The following is a 22,739-nucleotide window of genomic DNA, read 5'->3' as shown; positions in this document are numbered from 1 at the left end:
GTTGTGGAGCGCAGGCTCAGTAGTTGTGGCTCATGGGCCTAGTTGCTCCGCGGCATGTGGGATCCTCCCAGACCAGGGCTCGAACCCGTGTCCCCTGCATTAGCAGGCAGATTCTCAACCACTGCGCCACCAGGGAAGCCCCACACCATGAATTTTTTGATAGGAAGTTTACCATATATATTTCACCTACACATGAACGTTTATATATACACTGAACACAAACTCACACACACACTTGTAATACATGGTAAGACTGCAATGTTGGCCCCAATCCTCCTCACCGAGATGCTATCTGGGCTAAGATGAACATCTCTACCCAGTTCTTCTCAGGTCTCAGGGGCGAGGACTGTATACTGACTGTAGAGTGCTGAGCCTCGCCAGGGCAAGATCATTTCATTTCTCTTTGTAGCTCCCCAGCCTCTTATCCCCGGCTAGGCACACAGGCGCTCCATACCTATGTGTTACATGAATTTGCCTTGAGCACAAATGACCTCCCTGGTAAGCTTAATTTTGGATGAAGTCTTCCACCATAAACTGGTGGAAGAGCTAAAAAAGGGCTGACGAGACAATGAGTCGGTAGTGAGGGGTGCTTAGCACCTGGATCAGAAACAGAAGTACTTGTGAGAAAACACTTAACACCTCTGCCCTGCCCTGAACTAAGCCGAGTCCTACCTGCAGGCCTACCTCGGGCCAACTGCTAGGGACACCCGACCCAGAGGAGTCCAGGAGCCCTCCCTCAGGAGGCCCCGGAAAACAGGCCCACGAGAACACACCTGCAGCCTCGGGCCTTGACAAGAGCCGAGCACGTCTACTCTCGGCACTGCTCTTGACGACCACGGCTGCAGGGCTGCAGAGCTGCAGCCGCGAGGCCTGCTGCCCGCGGCGACCTCCGCTTAACCGCTACGACTGACCCAGCTCATAACCATGAACCAAGCTCTGTCAGGCTCCGCATTGCTTCCTTCACAGCCACACCACGACAGGCACTTCCTCTGCCCCGCTCACACACCGGTTGACAAGGACACGCTAAGCAGTTCAGCTCAGAACAGAGAACTAAGACGTAATTACCGCTGAGCCTCGATCCCAACACCTTGGTCTCCAAATCCTCCTTGCAGAAGCTATTAACAGCAACAAGACAAGAACAATAATAATTTTTTTTTTTTGGCCGCACTGTGCGGCTTGTGGGATTGTAGTTCCCTGACCAGGGATCGAACCCGGGCCCCAGCAGTGAAAGCACCAAGTCCTAACCCATGGACCACCAGGTTTTAAACAGCTACCATTCATTTGTCACTTACTGTATGGAAAAACACTATGCTAAGTGTTAAGTGCTAATATGGATCAGCTCATAACAACCTCATGGGATACTACTATGTTTTCCACTTGATAGATTCAGAAACAGGATAGGAGAATTGAACCATCTGTGTCAATTTGAGTTAAGTAGCAGAGGCAGAGTGAAGCCCAGTACTAGGACCCCACAGCCAGCCTCTTAATATTCTCTATACTGCCTCCACAGAAAACTGGGTGAGCCGTACCTTGGAGGACTATGCCCACCAATGAAGCGGGGAAATCTCCTCACTTGAGAGCCGGCTTTCTCACCTGCAAAATGAGTGTCGGAGCTGAGGAAGTCTAAGGTCCTTTCCAGCCGACAGTTTCCATCAACAATCATAGGACGGGGAGAGCCACACCCCCACGGTGCCCCGAAGCCAAAACAAAGCAGAATGATCCACTCTGGATTTTTTTAAATTGTGATAAAATAGGCATAAAATTTACCACACTAACCATTTTCAAGTGCATAGTTCAGTGGCATTAAGTATATTTACGCTGTTGTACAACCATCACCACCATCCATCCCCAGAACTTCCATCTTCGCCAACTGAAACTCTACCCACTGAACACTAACTCCCCATTCCCCCTCCCCCCAGTCCCTGGTAACCACCATGCTACTTTCTGTCTCAGTGAATCTGACTACTCTAGGTATAAGTGGGATCATACGGTATTTGTCTTTTTGTGACTGGCCTATTTCACTTAGCATAATGTCCCCAAGGATCATCGTATAACATGTGACAGGAACTCCTTCCTTTTTAAGGCAGAACGATATTCCACTGTATGGATAGACCACATTTTGTGTATCCCTTCCTTTGTCAAGGGACACTTGGCTGCTTCCACCTTTTGGCTCTTGTGACTCATGTTCCTATGAACATGGTTATACAGGTAACTCTGGGGTGTTAATGAACAGGATTGGATTCAAATAACGTTCAGAAAAATTTTAACAAATCAGGAGATCTCTCATAAACAAATCTTCCTGAACGGAGCCAAGCTCTCAACACAGGCCCAAGCATGTGTAGCATATCTCAAGAATCAGAGTCACACACACCACTGCTCCATCACGGGATCCAGGCCCCCTTCATTAATATGGCTCTTTGCCTATAACTGAAAAATAAAACAAACACTTGCTACCCAAGGGAAATAATCTCCCAAAAAAATACCACAATAGGAGCATCTGAATGCACTCCAAAGGGGATTTAAGGCAGTTTTCCTGACAGCACATCAATTTCTAGAATAACTGTAGGATTTCTTTTTATGTTGAACACCCTGCAGTTAGTTCAAACATTAAAAAAAAAACATTCAGTAATAGAAGTCCTTTGTTATTCTTACAAGAAAATTTTCCATTCTGGTACAGGTGTTTCCTATCTGTGCCCACTCCATTTTCCCAAAAAATGGATGAATAAAGAGGAAGATATCATAATCAACTGTCTTGCTACCATTGTTGGTAATCCTTCTTTCTCAAATCAGTAATATTTGTTATTTTTATACTGCTACGGCCCTAGGAGACCAGGCTACTCCTCCCTATACAAGGGGTCAAGTCTCACCTGGAGGGCGAGATCCACCCTTTTGACAGTAATCAGACCTGTCAATCTCCTGGAGGCAAGGGTGAAAGAGATAAGCAGCTGGTGGCCTCTACAGCAGAAGCCACTACAAAACACTTGGAAAGAGAGAAGACAAAGTCGCACAAAAATGTTTTGGATGAAATGTACTGAATCAGAGATAGTTCTGAATGCCTCATCATAACCCAGCCATAAAATTAATTGACTTCAAATGTGACCTACCACAAACGACCTAAGTAAAACTAAAAGAGTTCAGATGACAGCAATCAAACCGACACCACTGAGTAGGTTTTTGAGGTAAATAAGCTGAAGTAATGTCCTTACATGTGACGATGCATCTTGGGGGAGTCAAGTGGGCTGAGGTGCAGTCTGCCCTCCGTATCCACGGATGCAGAACCTGTGAATATGGAGAACCAACTGCACTGGGCCATTTTATATAAGGGACTTGTGCATCCGTGGATTTTGGTATCTGGGCGGGGTCCTGGAACTAATCCCCCTGGGATACCAAGGGACTACTGCAGTGTGTAAGAAGCCAAGCCTCAGGGCAAAAGAGAGGCAGGACAGACCTGGCTTGTTAGACAATGCACTGAGAGCGAACTCAAAGGTTATTGCAAGCGTTTTTTAAAAAAAAAACCAGGAGCCCCGCAGCCCCACTTCAAGTCATGGTCCCATGATTTAAGATCATTTCTGTCCCTAGCTAACCTGATCCTGATAAGGGGTGCTGGGACACCAAGAGCATTCTGCCTCATGTCCAGAGGAGAATTCAAGGATATCTGATTGTCATTCTTCAGTCTTTTCCTCTTTTAAGTCTTACCACCAATAAACAGAGTTCTGCATTTTTTTAGCACTTTATATGAAGAATGTCAGTTTGGTTTTCAAAAGGAGGAAGAGAATCTGGGAAGAAAGAGTTAGGTTTCATCAAGTTAAGCCAGAAGGCTTTCTCAAATGCCCTTAAAATGGTGAGGTTTCAGTTTCACTTATGTCAAATGATCTGTAAAATCCCCAGCTTAAAAATACAATTCATGATTCCCAAGCTTGACCATTTCTCTTTTGTAACTACTAGAACTAGAATTACTCATAACTATTTGACAGAATCAAACCTACTCTGGATTCCCACAATGAGACTCTCTCCTGCAATGACCACATCCAAATTCTGAGGATTCAACAGTCCCAAATAAACTCAAATGATCTAAAAAAATTACTTCTGGCTGTACCTAAGCATTCTAGAGAACCTGAAAATTAACAATGTCATTTAACCACTCACTGGGTTTCTCCTCTATACCTATTTTTTTTTTAATTTACTCAGTCATGGTTTATTTTTATATACCACTTCACCTTTTCTGAAGCTAATGTAGGAAAAAGACTTGATTTCTGTAACAACTAAAAAGGATACTTTACAAGAGCTAAAAGGAAATACTATCCACATAGCCATTAGACAAAATAACCACACTCCTTTCCATGAACCTGGAGAACCAAATACACACACAGACACACACAGACATACACACAAGCGCACACATGCAGTTAAAAATCAGCATTTCGGGACTTCCCTGGTGGTGCAGTGGTTGGGAGTCCGCCTGCCGATGCAGGGGACACGGGTTCGTGCCCCAGTCCGGGAGGATCCCACATGCCGCGGAGCGGCTGGGCCCGTGGGCCATGGCCACTGAGCCTGCGCGTCCGGAGCCTGTGCTCAGCAACGGGAGAGGCCACAACAGTGAGAGGCCCGCGTACCGCCAAAAAAAGAAAAAAAAAATCAGCATTTCATCCGTTAAAGAAAAACGGCTGGCCAAAGACGGAAACATGAGCCATTAATTACACTCGACCATTTCATGGAAAGCAGAGAGCTCTAAAAATATCCTCTGAGGGCTTCCCTGGGGGCGCAGTGGTTGAGAGTCTGCCTGCTGATTCAGGAGACACGGGTTCGTGCCCCGGTCCGGGAAGATCCCACATGCCACGGAGCGGCTGCGCCCGTGAGCCATGGCCGCTGAGCCTGCGCGTGCGGAGCCTGTGCTCCGCAACGGAAGAGGCCGCAGCAGTGAGAGGCCCGCGTACTGCAAAAAAAAAAAAAAAAAAAATCCTCTGAATATTAAGTCCTGTGTTTATTTTTTCCACCTTTCACCCATTTTGCTATATGTCCTTTGGTAACAGACTGGTTCAGAGTAAAGAGTATGATCTCACTTAAGACAACAGGAGCTTCACCAACCAAACAACAACAAAAACCACCAAACAGGACCTAAATGGGATGAAGATGCCAAGTGCTGTGATAAAGATGAAGATATGACAACACGCAGAAGGCATCCAAGAAAAAGAAAAGCTCGGGTGATGCGTGCATACAATGGTTTAAAAGGCTGAGGAACACACTGATTAAAGGGGGAAAAAATCACAGTGTTCTATCATAGAGCTAACGAAAAAGAAAAAAATTTGTAGAGATCTGTTACCTACTGCAGCTCCATCAACGTATTACAATCTCCATATCCTAAGCCCTAAACCCTAAATTCACGTGGCATTTTTCACCTATGTAGACAATTTATCCCGTCCTTCCCTATGCTCTGCCTTCCAATCTTCCTCACCTAGGACAATGAGTAAAAATTATTTTAAAAATCCTCAATTTGTCCACACATTGCATATTATCTTAAAAGCATTCTTAGAAGTCCATTCCCCACAAAATCTAAATTAGTGGTACATATAGCCATTGAAGCAGATAGAGTGTTGAATATCAAATGCTGCTTGTGGTTCTAAAATAAGCCTACCCCTAGTCACTAAAGAACAGATATATTAGGATAGAAATAGCATCCTATAGATGTATCATTAGCAAAATTATGCAGCGAGATTATCCCTGTCTACAGTGTGTGTAGGGCTGCTACATAATTAATGCTTTATTAAACTGTTCTCTGAAGATCTAACTGAAAAAAGATCAGAATCTGAACGAGCTGTGCTGTTTGATATTATCTCTGAGGGAGCGGTGTGTGTGGGTGCTTTATTTGAAATTCTCCCTTCGACATTATACTCCTATCTTTGACGCTGATGCTTTTTTTCCCTTCCTTTGTGTTAGTTACTCCATCTTTTAAGGCTAAAGAACATAGTATGTTTAATTAAAAACAGAGAGTTTAAGAATGCTTAAAAGGCTGTTTCCATTAAACATTGATCCAGCTCATGCAGTAAGGCTTTGTGCTGTGGAATAAACTTCAGTATTCATGCAATTTTAATGAAAATGCTTCTGAACCCCATTTCCTTCCTTGGGTTTGACCTTCTGTTCAGTACCCTGAATACTTCAAACATCCCTAATACAGTGGCTAGGAAGAACAAAAGTGGGAATAGCATTTATAGGAGCCAAAAATAAGTGATATAAGAATTTAAATACTATGGTTACCAAAGGGGAAAGGAGGGGAGGGATAAATTAGGAGTTTGGGATTAACATATACACACTACTGTATATAAAATACATAACCAACAAGGACCTACTGTACAGCACAGAGAACTATACTCAATATTTTGCAATAACCTATAAGGGAAAAGAATCTGAAAGAGAATATATATATATATATACACACATATATATGTGTATATATATGTATATATATAAAACTGAATCACTTTGCTGTATACCTGAAACTAACACAACACTGTAAATCAACTATACTTCCATAAAAATTCTTTAAATAATAAAAAATTTTAATAAATATTTACAAAAGGATAAAAAAAGTCTTAATTTTATTTTATTTCATAAGCTGGAAAATTGTTCAGATTGGAAAAAAATACACCTTAGATATTTATTCTCATTTCCGGATAGTTTTGTTATTATTAAAAACAAAATACAAACAATGAGCATATACCTTTGAAAGAAATAACATCCAAAAAAATTTAAGAGAAAACTTTTAAAAGACATATCTAGAGATAATTATTAACATTGTAAACCTTATTCCGGACATGCACCCAGCCACATGTTCGGATACAGGTCCTGCCTACAATTTTACATATAGGTTCACACTATACAGATCTTGCTAAAATCTACCCCCTGGCCCCGGTGATATCAAGGAAAGGTGTTCTCGTGAATTAATCTAGATTACGTCATTTTCATTAGCCACACAGAAATCCACTGGATGACCACACCAATATTTCACTACCATTAACACAGTGATGAATTCTGAACATCTCTCTTTGACCACACCTCCTACTTTCCTATCTGTGATAAATTCTAAGAAATGCCTTAATCAAAGGGAACTTACATATCAACACATTGCCTAAGTGGCTCCCAAAAAGGAGGAACCTGCAGGACATAAGAGTAACCCCTGACCCCACACACCTGCCAAAGCTGTTGTATGCTGCATATCTTAATCCCACTAGTCATTACAGCCATATTTAGGATGCTTTTGCTACTCAGAAGCTCTTCATTTTTATGTAGCAAAAAATCGCCCACCTTTACTGTACAGTCTCTGCACCTTATCAATCACGTTCAGAAAGTTTTTCTCCAGTTCAAGAGAACCCATATTTTCCTTTTACTACTTTATATTCTTTTACCTTTATACATTCCAACCACTTAAAATCCATTTCAGTATAAAGTGTGATAAAAGGATCCAGTTTTCCGAATGGACAGATAACTATCCAAACATCATTTACTGAACAACCCATTCTTTTCTCTACTGATCTGAAATGCTGCCTTTATTGTATACCAAATTACCACAATACACCTGCACTACTTATCACCAGACCTTCTATTCTGCTCCACTGACTGAATAAATGAAACACTAAGTGATTGATTTAAAGTCTACTCCAGTTTCCAAAGGATGGACTGCCAGGGTCAAATTCTGCCTCCACCATCAACAGCTGTGTTACTGTGTTTTTTGTTTGCTTTTCTTTTGTTTTGTTTTTATTTATTTTACTGAGGCATTGTTGATGTACAATATTATATAAGTTTCACGTGTATAGCCCAGTGATTCACAATTTTTTTTTTTTTTTTTTGCCTGCATTGGGTCTTAACTGTGGCACGTGGGATCTTTCACTGTGGCGCACAGGCTTTTCGCTGTGGTGCGCAGGCTCCAGAGCACGGGGGCTCTGTAGTTCCGGCACTCAGGCTCTCTAGTTGTGGCATGCAGGCTTAGTTGCCCCGCAGCAGGTGGGATCTTAGTTCCCCGACCAGGGATCGAATAGGCGTCCCCTGCATTGCAAGACAGATTCTTAACCATGGGACCACCAAGGAAGTCCCTGATTCACAATTTTGAAAGGTTACATTTTATGTATAGTTATTATAAAATATTGGCTGCATTCCCTATGTTGTACTATATATCTTTGTATCTTATTTATTTTTTTAAATTTTTTTACTAGATCTTTATTGGAGTATAATTGCTTCTTGTACAACAAAATGAAGCAGCTATATGTACACATATACACACGTCTCCCTCCCACCCTCCTTATCCCACCCCTCTAGGTCGCAAAGCACCAAGCTGATCTCTCTGTGCTATGCTGCTGCTGCCCACTAGCTATCTATTTTACATTTGGTAGTGTATATATGTCCATGCCACTCTCACTTCGCCCCAGCTTACCTTTCCCCCTCCCCGTGTTCTCAAGTCCATTCTCTATGTCTACGTCTTTATTCCTGCCCTGCCACTAGGTTCATCAGTACCATTTTTTGTTTAGATTCCATATATATATATATATATATATATATATATATATGCATTAGCATACGGTATTTGTTTTTCTCTTTCTGACTTACTTCATTCTGTATGACAGACTCTAGGTCCATCTACCTCATTACAAATAACTCAATTTCATTTCTTTTTATGGTTGAGTAATATTCCATTGCATATATGTGCCACATCTTCTTTATGCATTCATCTGTAGATGGACTCTTAGGTTGCTTCCATGCCCTGGCTATTGTAAATAGTGCTGCAATGAACACTGTGGTACATGACTCTTTTTGCATTATGGTTTTCTCAGGGTATATGCCCAGTAGTGGGATTGCTTGGACATATGGTAGTTCTGGTTTTAGTTTTTCAAGGAACCTCCATACTGTTCTCCATAGTGACTATCAATTTACATTCCCACCAATAGTGCAAGAGGGTTCCCTTTTCTCCACACCCTCTCCAGCATTTATTGTTTGTAGATTTTTTGATAATGGCCATTCTGACCAGTGTGAAGTGATAACCTCACTGTAGTTTTGATTTGCATTTCTCTAATAATTAGTGATGTTGAGCATCTTTTCATGTGCCTCTTGGCCATCTGTATGTCTTCTTTGGTGAAATGTCTATTTAGGTCTTCTGCCCATTTTTTAATTGGATTGTTTGTTTTTTGATGGAGCTCTTATTTATTTCATACATAGTAGTTTGTACCTCTTAATCTTCTACCCTTACCTTGCCTCTCACTCCTTCCCTCTGCCCACTGGTAACCACTAGTCTGTTCTCTATATCTGTGAGTCTGTTTCTTTTTTGTTATATTCACTAGTTTGTTTTATTTTTTAGATTCCGTATATAAGTGATATTATACAGTATTTGTCTTTTTCTGTCTGACTTATTTCACTTAATAGCTGCCTTACTTCGGGAAAGACACTTAACCTCTCTGTGCCTCAGTTTCCTCATCAGTAAAATGGGTGTAATAGTACCTACCCCATAGGTTTTTTATGGGGTTAAGCTAAATGGTAAGCACTATTTTTATGTTACTTATCCTTATCACCATCCCCAAAAGTAAGCAAAGAGAAACTTGATCCCTACCTTCAGGAATTTAGAGACCAGTGAAGGAGATAAACATTTAATCAAATGGCCACAATATTAATGCACAGTATCAAACCACAGTAAACGGATTAAAGGGGAACCTCATCTAATCTATCAGATCCAAGAAGGGGCTTCCAAGAAGTAACACTTGCATTAAGGGCTAAAGGATGAGTAGGACTGAAGTGTCCCCAGGGTGAGGGGAGGACAGGCACACACAATCCAGCCACAAAGGCCTGGCTGCAGAGTCCCACATCTGCCTGTTCTACTGGCAACTTCACAAAGGGCTGGTTTCTTCTCAGTTTAAATTCCCATCCTCAGAGAGACCCTCTATGATCATCCACTCTGAAAAGCCAGAGATATGGTCTTTGATAAGAAAGCTATTGCTGTAGATCAGATCATACAATCTTTCTTATTCAACAGAAACTACTCCAGCTAGATATGTTCCAAGATCCTAGCTTCAGTAAAATACAAGAAGTAGTATCTATCCTCAAGGCTATCCTTTCTGAATTAACATATGCAGGTATCTCTGAAACCATCATCTGCTCTTTATGTGCAAATAATGGTCCCTTTCTCACATTTGGAATTGTCTCTGCTGGTAAGAGCTTCCCCTACTGCCCCTGATAAGCACCCTGAACCTTCTTCCTAGGCGTGAAGGGAGTGTGGTCTCTCTCCACAGCACGACGTCAGGTATGACCTCACGTCATGGCACCCCAGCATTTCTTTGTTGCATTTGTAACAATGTCTAACCATACATTTGCAGGATTATCGGTCTGTCTCCCACACTACGCTGCCAGTTCCACGAAGGCAGGGAAGGAGTATTTTATTCACCTCCCTACACTCAGAACTTAGCACAGAACCCGGCAGGTAATCGATTTAACGCCTACTGTTTGTAAGACAGATGGATGACCAGAGCACAGTGCGAGTGGAAACCTGGCACTAAATCAGGGTGGAGAGGCAAGGGTCAGATCAGGCAGGCCCTTGCAGCTCGTGATTTAGGATTTTAGTCTGTGCAACCAGAAGCCATTGAAAGGTTTTAAGCACGTAAGTGTCAAAGATATAGTCAGCTTTGGATCCCTCTGGCTAAAATGTGACCTGACTGGAGGCAGGAGAGATGCTGGGTCACAGCTTGAACCACGATGGTGGGGGGTGAGGGAGGGTGAGCAGTGGACTGAGGGACTTCCACAGCATTTCAAAATGGACATTACAGGGACTTCCCTGGCGGTCCAGTGGTTAAGACTCCACGCTTCCACTGCAGGGGGCGCAGGTTTGATCCCTGGCCAGGGAATTAAGATCCCACATGCCACAGGGCGCGGTCAAAACAAAAAAAAGAAAAAAACCCGACATTACAACAACTGCCAACGTTTGACGGAAGAGGTTTGGCATCAGAAAAGAAAATTCTAGGACTTCCCTGGTGGCGCAGTGGTTGGGAATCCGCCTGCCAATGCAGGGGACACAGGTACAAGCCCTGGTCCGGGAAGATCCCACCTGCTGCGGTGCAACTAAGCCCATGCGCCACAACTACTGAAGCCCGCGCGCCTAGAGCCCGTGCCCCGCAACAAGAGAAGCCACTGCAGTGAGAAGCCCACGCACCACAACGAAGAGTAGCCCCTGCTCGCCACAAGCAGAGAGAGCCCGCGCACAGCAACGAAGACCCAACCAGCCCAAAATGAATAAATTAATTTTTTTAAAAAAGAGAAATGAATGAGGGAAAAAAGGAAAAGAAGAATAGAAGGGGAGCGGGGAGGAAACAGGCAGGAGGATGAGTAAATCAACTGTACGTAGTCAAACCCTGCTTTAAGGACTCTGAACATTTTGTGATGGTTAGGCTCAGCAAAGCCCTGCGGTACAGACACATGCTTACCCTGGTTTCCAATACTTCTCAGACTTATTTGGTCTTGGTAGGTATCTCTCCCCCTTGTTGTATTAATAGAAGATCCTTTGGACAGCAGTCCCTAAAGCTGAGGAGCTGTTTTAGGGGTTTTGAGTTTTCTAATGGCGATGTCTGTGCCCCTCCTCACATCTATTTCAGACTCCCATGCAGTAGCAACCAAGTGTGACTGACGCACACCCAGGTTTGGGAACCACTGCGTAAGTGTAAGTGGCCTTAAACTACCTGCAGAGATGGTAGGCTGGGGTGAGAATCACTACGAAATGAAGCATGAGGCAAAGGGAAAGCATCTTCAGAAGTATAATGAAAAAGTGTAGTAATTTAATCTACAGGAACAGAATTGTACACCTTTTCCCAGTCCATGGGTACTCCATAACCAAGACTTCAGGATTCCAACGGTCCATTCAGGAACAAAAAGAGACTAAAATACTGATACAAGTAAGAATCTATCTTGCATGGAGATAGTTTTTAAATCAAGATAATTCACTGAATAGCTTTAAAAGCATATTTTAATAACCTGCTCTAAAAATCTTACAAATCAAATAGACTCACACCCCACCTTCCACCAGTAATGCCCAATTATGAGAGAAATGTCCTGCAAAACTCTTGCACTCTTCAGAGAACCACCTAAGAAGGGCACAGACCAGAATGCATAGGTAACAAAGTTCTATCATGCTACATATACCTCAATTCAAAAATCACTCTTTCTCAGGGATCTATTTAAATATTCAAGTCTCAAAACACTTAAGAGGACCAAAATCTGAAGTTCTGCAGCAAGTAAAAGCGTCCGTTTAGTATATGCAGGATTACTATGCTGGAAAACAAATTTCTTGAGGCAGAGTCTTCAACTCCTATTTCTCAACTTACAAATATTGGCTCCAGAAATTTAAAGGGATTCTGCAAAGGCTGGAAAAACAAGCTTTAATCCAGAAATGACTTCACAGCCTATTCGTCTTAAGAGCTTGAAGCACTTTTCACTGAAGCCATTAAAGAGCGCCAGGCCCCAGAGAAAGCCAAACTATCCATAAAGGCACACTGGTACCCAACCCGCAGCCACCCTCAGTGCTCGGGTTGATCCCGCCAGACGTGTCCTCTTTGGGAGGAAGCTGAAGGTGGCCGGCCCATCTCATGACTGAGGCTGCGTTTCCTGGTCATGGTTCTTCCACTCTGTTCTATTTTGCTTGGGGTGCAAAGAAGGTATAATTTTTCTATTTATGCCCTAAGCTCTGCATTTTCTATCCTCAATAGAAGGAAGCCCACGAGAGGCTGTTAACAGAATTCTGCATTCATGTTCAAAGGCAATCACTTGGGATGTCTCCTATCTTGTTAGAGAGTCTCCACCATGCTTCATTCTTCTTTGCTGGGATGCACTGCCTACGGGCCTTTTGCTGAGAAGCTAAGAAGTGACAGATGCCCAGGAGACTCCTGGTACAGGGGCTGAAGAATGAGGCTGGACAGTATACACCAAATGACAGAGAGCATCTTGCAGAAGCACTCTTTTATACCATACATGTCCTAGCTACCCTCTTTCCCTTTATGCAAAACAGAGTCAAAGCCATGACACTGTCTTTCCTAAGGATAAGACTAGGGATCTGGAAGAAGAAAACATCATTCAAGAGAAATGGCAGCAAAAGTCATTAGCAGCGTTCTTATTCATGAGGCCTCTACAGTTCTTGAAGAAACAGGAAAAGCAGCCACGCCTTCAGAAAGAACCCAAGCAGCACAATTTAATCCAGGGCTCTATGGAGGGCGAGGTAGGTGTTCTAATGCTGTGAAGCCAAACGCCTAGAGGAGCAGACCTACATTGATTGACAGTTCTAGAACTTCGCTGGAAATGGGGTTTGCTCCCAATCCCAGAGATGGCTTGCAAGATTCTTCTATTCCTTGCTTTCAATTTAACCTGAGGAAGTGGGGATGGGAATAAGAAGTGAGGATGATGGAGTGGAAAGAAAATTTAGTGATAGATAAAATTTAATTACAAAAGATTAAGAAATGCAGAAACACCGACTGCTCATCCATAAGCCCAACTGACCAGGAAAAACCACTGTTTAAATGTTAATTTTAAAAATGATCTTATAGCAAAGTGCCTGACATATAAATTCTCAGTGTCTTTTACCTACTACTGTAGCTCTTTACCCTTTATTAGGCCTACTGCATATCTGTTTTATGACCTGTTCTTTTCACTTAGCAATCATCGTGAATACTTCCCTGCACTGATAAATCCTCCCCTATGGACAAAATAGCTGTAGATATTCCACGATACAGACATACCACGATTTACCTCCCTATCCCCTATCATTTGACATTTAGGTTCTTTACAACTTTTCACTACAATAACTACTAAAATGAACAACTGTGTACACAAGTTTTGCAAGCTCATACATTTATTTTCTGTAAATAGAGTCCTAAAAACAGAATTACAAGGAAGAAAACTGCTGACATCTATACTCCCACCATCAAACGAGAGCCCACATACTTACCTTTGCTGACTCAGAACGTTATCATCCCTTTAATCCACGCCGATGTAAATAATGAGAAATGTCATATATTGCTGTTTGATTTCCATGATTTTTATATTTGCATCCTGACCACTTGTAGTCCTTTCCTATAACGTCAGCCCTCTGTAACCACAGATGCAGAACCTGAAGACACAGAGGGCCAACTGTACTACACCATTTTATATAAGGGACTTGAGCAACCACGGATTCTGGTATCCGTGGAGGTCCTGGAACCAATCCCCTGTGGACAACAAGGGAAAGCTGAATTGCCTTTCCATATTCTTTTCTAATTTTTCTATTAAGATGTTCATCTTTATCTTACTGATTACTAAACCCTTTCAGATATTTCTTAGTTTGACATTTAAGGCTGGAATAGGACGCGTAGTTGAGAATTATTGGCAGTTATCAGCTCTGAAACTAGCCAGTTTGGACGAAAATCCTAACTCTGCCACCAAACCTGCGTAATCTTAGGCAACTTACTTAACCACTCTGTGCTTCAGTTTTCTCATCTGTGAAATGGGGATAATAATGCCCTTATGGGGTTGGTTTGGGTTATTAATGAGTTAACAACCATGTTAGCCATTTTTATAATTAAGGAAGTTTATTTTAAATTTAAAAATTTACAATTTTATAAGAGCATGTTTTAATTCAACTTCTAAATTAACTCAAAATATGTGATGTATCTTTAAGCAGAAATAAAGTAAAAAATACATACACAGGGCTTCCCTGGTGGCGCAGTGGTTGAGAGCCCACCTGCCGATGCAGGGGACATGGGTTCGTGCCCCGTTCCGGGAGGATCCCACATGCCGCGGAGAGGCTGGGCCCGTGAGCCATGGCCGCTGAGCCTGCGCGTCCGGAGCCTGTGCTCCGCAACGGGAGAGGCCACAACAGTGAGAGGCCCGCGTACCGCAAAAAAACCAAACAAAAAAAATACATACACAAGAGAACCCCTTTTAAACATACATAAATATGGATAAGTAGAAGAGAAACAGGAAGGATGTATTCATTCAACAAATGTCTATTGAGTACCCACTAAGGAACAGGCATTAGGGAAACAATGAAGAGCAAAACAGAGTCCCTTTCTTTATACCCACACTGGGGGATACCAACAGGGAAATAAACCAACAAGCAGTGCAGTGGGCCAAGCCCCATACTTAAGAGAAGCACTATGGGCAGTTTTCATTGCACATGGAACGGCATTTAACCCATACCAAATGAGGGAAGGGTACCTAAGAAATTATCAAGCTGAGGCCTGAAAGAGAGGCAGTGATTAGTCAAGTATAAAGTGGAAGAGAGGGAAGGGGAATTTCCACAAAGAGGCCAGTATGGTGCAAAGGCCCAAAAGCAGGTAAGTGTGTACAGTATGGGGTAAAAGATAATCTCACACTTACACAGCTGTGAGAGATGAGACTAAGTAGGTAAAAAGCGTCCGACCACACTCCAAACTCTCTCATGGGACTGACAAGGGCTTTATATTGGGAGCCATAAGGACCACTGATGAGTTTTAAGCAGAGGAGCAACGTTAGATTTGCTCTTTAGAAAGATGATTATAGCTCCACTCAGATATGAATCAGAGGCGAACAAGAGCAGAAGCATGAACGTCAGAACCTACACGCACGTCCAAGTCCATCTTGCCTCGGCTGTGGAACTTAGGGACTGGGGGTTGTGGGGGTGGAGATGAAATCAAGTGACTAGTGACTCGTCCGAGGTCTCACAGGCCCTCAGAATGGGAAAACCAGGAGGATGTCGGAGGTCTCTGAGTTTCTAATCCTGAGGTTCCTACTGCTCATGTTTTACACTATCCTAATGATGGACAGGCTTTTACCGTATTTTACAGGATGTCAAGAGCTTCTCCTGAAGCACGCCTGGGGCACCCTTCTGAACATTAAGCACAGAACAGATGACTCAGTGCTGCTCTAAACAAATGACCTTGGCTTTTATGATACATAATCAAATTACATCATGGGCAGAAAATTCCCTGACAGTCAGAGAAGAGCCGACCATTTACACAGTGCAACTGTGGGAGGGGGCAAGTTTTGAACAACACAGTTGGTGCAGACTTGTATCCTCAATTACACTGATTCCCTCAATGAAGATATCATTTGCTTTAGTCTTCTTACAATCGTTCTGATTTAGTGAGGGAAAAAGGCTTCAGTGTATTGTTAGGGTATTTACTGCTTGTCTAACATTTGTTACTCTCCTGTTTTAACAAAAGCAGAATAAACTTCAAGCTCACAGATTTCCTCAAGCAAGAGTATGTAGGACTTGACTCTCTTTTTTGTATAATTTCCTATACGTCTATTTATGATAAGTGATAGTGGTTTTTCCATTTATCAAAGGATAACGATTCCTTGTTTAAGTCAGTAAATTAAAGATGAATGCAGATGTCCAAAAGTCATGAAGATAAAGCTGAATGCCAAATATGGGAAACAGTCAAATTACTCCACCATAATCATATGGAAAGAGCCTACAGAAATCAAAAGAGCCTACAGAAATTCACTTGAATCACTCACGGCAGCAACCAGCAGACACAGCGACGTAAGACAGCAATAATTTAAATGTTATAAAAGGCAAGCCAATACGTATCACATGATAGCAGTATAACTCATTGCCTCATAAAAGCAGAGTAACAGTAATCAAATTTCGACAAATGCATTGCTATAGAGATTTTATGATAAACTTTCTGTTTAGGACACATCCTTTCACATAAGGTGGTTTACGGTGAAAATGGATCAAAATGATTTCAGTGTGCATATCTTGAGACATAGAAAGTAGCTGAAAGAGCTTATAAAAATGAATTAGATGCATCTTAATGATCACAAAATACTTGCTGAACAATTTAAATTTTGTAAACAATGATAAGCTTTCCAAGCTTCTGCTGGAGCTAAGAAAAAGGAGTTTTCCACGTCTGTATCCAAAAATTTAGAAAAGAGGTGGGTGATGAGCATTATAAGTATCTCTTTGGAAATTCTGGATTGGGTTTAAGGTAAAGGTAACGGGCAAAAAAAGTAGAAAATCTAAAGATTCTGTATCTGTGAGCTTCAAAGGGACCAAAGTCACACAGAGAGTAGTGGATGAGATGGACAGAAAAGAGCTTAATGAAAAACAATTTTGTTAAACTTAATTAGAAAGTGGAATAGGAGACAGCACTCAAGTGAAAAGCTGAGTGTTAAGAAGCAGAATAGAATCTCTGGGTAACAAGATATTAACTTGCATGAGTAAAATCTTGGGAACAGTAATGAAGAGAACATCTCCAGAAAGCACTTCACTCAGTCAGTCTACAAACGTGAAGGAGGGCAGCCACGGCCAAGGGTTTGGGTTTGCAGGTCCCTGTTGCCCAGAAGTAGCCACTTAAGCAGTTTAATGAATACTATAAACATGGCCAACATTCATGCAACATAAAGAAGCACTCCAGGGTCACTTCAGTGAGCAGTAAATGCAGGGAATGACAAGGGTGAAAGCTGTACTCATTGTGTAATCAATTCCTACGGGATACATCACCTTTAGGTTACTTCACTCAGAAACAGAACGTTGTCTGACTAGTCTCTCCCTGGCCAAGCTGTCAAATGACACCAAGCCCGCACAGGACATCTCAGGGTGCAAGACCTCATCCTTTCCAAAAGAGGTCTGGCACTGCCCACCAGCTACACCTAGAAAACCACTCAGGGCTTTGGATCCAGGAATCATGTCAAAGAACGTGAAGCTAACACATCACTCACAAACAACACAACGTGTGCCACAGTCATCTGGAACCCTCGACAACTACTTAATGAACAACTTCAAATTACCATGTAGCTGTCTAATGTGCCCATACAAGATAAGGGCATTTCACTGTACCTGTGGTGGCATCAGCCTTCCACAAGCACAGAAACAGATGTGGGATGAACAGTCAACCACTCTGCTCTCACTGGTAAAGATCCCTGAAGCCTTGTTGGAAACTAACAATTCAAAAAACTGTTCAATGTTCCACATTCTCCCCATTCCAAGGTTAATGAAGCTGTCACTGCACTAGCAGCCTACCAAGCTAAGAGGATGCTCAGAAAGTAATTAACAGCTTCACTGTTTAAAACTGATCAGGGACTACAAAAAGAAACTTGTGTTTCACCAGAGAAAAATACCAAACAAATTAACCATGGGGAAAAAACTGTAAAATATAACATGTATTAAAAGAGGCATATGTAATATTGAACCTTATGCAATAAGACTGACAGCAAATGAGACTTAAATTTTATGTGTGCGTGTTTACGTTGTATGTATATGTGTGTGTACACATATACACACACAAGCACCCATACAAATGAATGTGTTATAGACACAAGGCATCGCAAAGGCTTCTAGATTTTTACCAACACCCACTTCTACATTCTGGGTACACTCGATAGACCACAGTTCCCAGCCTCCTCCCTTCTTCCCTTGCATTTAGGTATTCCATGGTTACAAGTTCCAGCAAACTGAACCTAAACGTAACTGATTGTTCCTTCTATTAGTTTTCTGTTGTCGCACTACCACAAACTTAGCAGCTTAAAACAACAGCCATTTATTTTGCTCAGACTTCTACAGGTCATAAGACTGAGCCAGCTCGCCTGGGTCTCTGCTGAGTCTCACGAGGCCACAGGGTGTCACCTAGACTGGGCTCCTATCTGCTGACTCCGGGGAAGAAATCTCTTCTATTCACATGGTTGGCAAAAGCCAGTTCTTAAAAGCTGTGGACCTTAGAAGGTCCCTGTTTCCTTGCAGGTTGCCATCCAAGAGCTGCTCTCTGCTCCTAGAGTTAAGTACACTCCTTGTCACATGGCCCCTTCATCTTTGAACAGCAACAGCATGTCCAGTCCTCTCTGACCTCCCTTTCTGCTACCAGCCAGAAAAAAATGCTCTTCTTTTAAAGGGCTCATGTGATTAGATTAAGCCCAATCGTATAATCTCCCTTTTGCCTTATAAAGTAATAATCTCAGGAGGGACATCTTTTCATAGTGACAGGCTGACCCACACTCAAAGGGGAGGGGACCATACAAGAGGGAGGGTCACTGAAGGTCTTAATGTCCTGCCGGCCACATTCCTCTTCCAGGTCTGGCCCGTGAAAATCTCCCATGCTTGATCCGACACACTCTTTCCCTTTGGCGATCTTGAAAACCATGTGTTAAAGATGGCGGGGGTTTCCCTGGTGGCGCAGTGGTTGAGAGTCCGCCTGCCGATACAGGGAACACGGGTTCGTGCCCCGGTCCGGGAAGATCCCACATGCCGCGGACTGCCTGGGCCTGTGAGCTATGGCCGCTGAGCCTGCGCGTCCGGAGCCCGTGCTCCGCAACGGGAGGGGCCACAACAGTGAGAGGCCCGCGTACCGCAAAAAAAAAAAAAAAAAAAAAAAAAAAAAAAAAAAAAAGATGGCGGAACCCTAGTCATCCTGGATCCCTGAAGCAAATAACAGGAAATAAGAATGGAAAGAAGTTTGAGCAACAAAGATCCCTTAAGACCCCTTGGTTAAACCAAAGCATTAGGACTTCATGCAAAGTTCAGATTAACAAAACCAAATGTCCTGGTTGAAAATGAGATCTAAAAAAGGTCAAACGGATCCAGCGGGGAACAAAAAGATTCCACTGTGGTAAGTGGCAAGTGGAACGACAAGAATAAAACATATCAGAAGTCTTCTAAGTTTTTGAAGAAATGTTATTGGTCAAATCAACCATGAGCCAGGAGTAGTTAAAAGCCTGTGACTGTAAAGTGACCCCCAAATTTACATAAACAGGAAGCCACCTAAAGAAGCTCTGCAGCTCCCAGAGGCCACACTCCTTGTCACTCTCTTTAGACTTGGCCAAATAAAAGAAAGAACCAAAGAGTTCTTCCCAGATTGCAGAAACAGGGTAAAACCAAGGAACTTCCTCTACTGTAGGGGCGGGGGACTTCACCTTACTCAGCAGATGGCATCACTGTTATGGACCATAACTGCCATGATTCCCATTCTTTCTTTTCCCAAGTGGGAGTGTTCACTGTGGGTGATCTTTCCTGTACACTGAAAAGCAAAGGCAAACTACCCGTATGTGCCTAACAAGAACTGTACCTTGATACTGAGATACTGCTTAAGCTGCTCCAGTTAGGATCTATTTGTAAATTCAGTTTGAATTATAAGAAAGATACTTCTGTTTCTTTCAGATATCACAAGTCAGAAGAGGCTAGAAAGTAATCTGAGCAAACCTCCAAGGAGCTGAGTGGCTCTAGAGAATGACAGATAGCTTCTTCACAGTCATATACCATATATGATTTGACCCAGGGCTAGAGGAGAAAGGTGAGAGCAAAGCACGAGAACATCATATTCTGAATTTAGAAGTTGTACTAAATGTAAAATCTTCATAAATAGTAATTTCCCAAAGCATCAGACTCAGCTGAAGTTTCAATATCATTTGAAAATATTTCGTTGATAGTCTGCAAGAATACTTGACAGGGTCTCACAACATGACATTTTAATAGGTACAGCTATACACAGCTCTCTTCTTAGTCTTTATTATCCATTATAGACCATATAAATCACTCAAACATTTTGGCTCCAAACTGGTCAGGGAAATAAAGAAAATCTAAACCAAGAAAAAGAGTGCGAGAGAGAGAAAGGCTGTACTGTAAAGTTTTTAAAACTTCCTATTTTGTTTCCTGCTCCCTCAACATCCCCACACACTCAAGCTGTGAGTACCCCACCCAGCTGACTAAGTGCACCTGTGTGATAAGGTGGGCCACACCACAAGGTTTGTTTTTCTGCCTGCCCCTGACCGTGACCTAGTAACATTCTCATGCACAAAGGAAATTCCCTCATCCCTTTTCTTGCATACTCCACCCTGACCTTCCATAAAGGTGGCTTGTCCACGGGTCTTCGTCCTCTCTCTTGGCTCCCACCTGCTTGGTTGAGCCCACTTTCCTGGCCCTCCTCCCCTGTGACCTCTCTCAGTGTGCAGTGACTCTGTCTCTCTAGGACCTGTGAGTATAATAAACTTTGTTTTCCTAAACCTCTGTGTTCCCCACTTGTGGCCACACCCGACGGGTCATCACATAAAAGAACACAAACAAGGGTACAAAGGATTAAAAGAACAGAAAGGGGGAAAAAGGAAAGCCAAGGAAATCCTTTAATTTCCTAACCCCCAGAATCTTGCCCATCCGGCCTTAACTTGTGAAGGACCGCTCATCCCTAGGAAAGCCCCACCACTTTAAACCCTGGAGCTGTTCTTCAACTCACACAATTCTCATTATTTACTTACCTGTGGCCTTACCCTTCTTGCTCACCTCCTCAAACCACCCACTGTAAAGAAAGCCCAGGGCTCCTGACGCCCTTATGCAGCCAGGCTCAGCAGAGTGGAATCTGCTCTGCCAGCTTAAGCATCCCAATGTTAAGCCCTCCTTCCACAATGACATTTCTTCCCAAAACAGTCACCATTTTCCCCAACCAAGCCTTGCCATTTTCAAGGGTATTTCCAATTAATCTGGGAGGTACTTTAAATGTTCCAAGTAGACTGGCACCAAAATTCATATAAACTCAATTTAAAGCATTAAAGAATCACTGTGAGGGGAGAGCCCTTGCAAAAATATAACCGTGTCCACGAAAAAAACTTCAATCAAGAAGAATCTCAGTCGCAAGGGAAATGATTCTCAGTCACCACTTTCAGTTTAAACACCCCACAGGTCCATTTGCCAAGTGTATCAGAAGGTTATTATATAAATTATCACAAACATCCCATTCAATTCTGACACCTTTGGAAACTTTTTTTTTTTAATATTTGATTGCCCCTAAAATTCATTCAGAGAAGGCTGCATTCTGAGCAGACATTGTAAAGCCCAGTAAAGAATGGAGGGAGTCGGGCTTCCCTGGTGGCGCAGTGGTTGCGAGTCCGCCTGCTGATGCAGGGGACGCGGGTTCGTGCCCCGGTCCGGGAAGATGCCACATACCGTGGAGCGGCTGGGCCCGTGAACTGTGGCCGCTGAGCCTGCACGTCCAGAGCCCGTGCTCCGCAACGGGAGAGGCCACAACAGTGAGAGGCCCGCGTACCGAAATAAATAAATAAATAAATAAATAAAAAGAATGGAGGGAGTGATCACTATTATAAGGACCATCTCATTCTCTCCTGATGACATGATCAACTTCTTATAATGTATTTTTACTTTGTTGAGAAGAGAGGTAGGGATTAGGAATTCCTTTAAAAATCTGGTGATAGGCTAAGGACACTCTCCCACAGAAAACTGCACATATAAAATGTGGCATAATTTTAACAAATAAATAGGCCCTCTGCAGTCTATTATGGACCCCAGGCTAAGAACCTGCAGGGATAGAGGTAAGTCATACTCAAAATTGTGAAGGCAGCAGAGATTTTACTGCTTAGAGCAGGCAATTAAGGAACTGAGAACCTCACTCAGAGTCATAACTAATTATATATTTAATTAAATACCTCAACCAGTTTTAAGTCTCACCGAATCAACAAATGCATAAACAGATTCATGTAACATTCTCCAGAGCAAAACATCTATATAAAACACAGCGTTTTAAATGTGAGGAAAGCATGAAGAAATTAGTTAAAACAGAAAAGCATAAAATACCAATGTAATTAAATGTTTCCAGTTGAAGAATCTGAGTGTGACAATAATTACATACCAGACTATATCATAATTAACACAGGCTAACCAAATATGTTTTATCCTTTAAAAAAATCAGAAGGTATAGTCTATAATAGGTATATAGTCTAACCAAACTCATTGAAAAGACGAAAGCATTTCTCATTTTATGCAATAAAAA

At 42.4% G+C, this 22,739-nt stretch overlaps 1 protein-coding gene across 1 annotated transcript in view; it reads right to left on the bottom strand.

Annotated features, from left to right (window-relative positions):
• Window positions 1-22,739, bottom strand: part of SH3GL2 (SH3 domain containing GRB2 like 2, endophilin A1) — a 198,765-nt gene that overhangs the window by 172,202 nt on the left and 3,824 nt on the right. The gene's annotated exons all lie outside the window — the stretch shown is intronic.

The sequence above is a fragment of the Delphinus delphis genome, chromosome 6 (genome assembly GCF_949987515.2).
Source record: "Delphinus delphis chromosome 6, mDelDel1.2, whole genome shotgun sequence".
NCBI lineage: Eukaryota > Metazoa > Chordata > Mammalia > Artiodactyla > Delphinidae > Delphinus > Delphinus delphis.
This window is presented reverse-complemented; position numbering and strand designations above follow the sequence as displayed.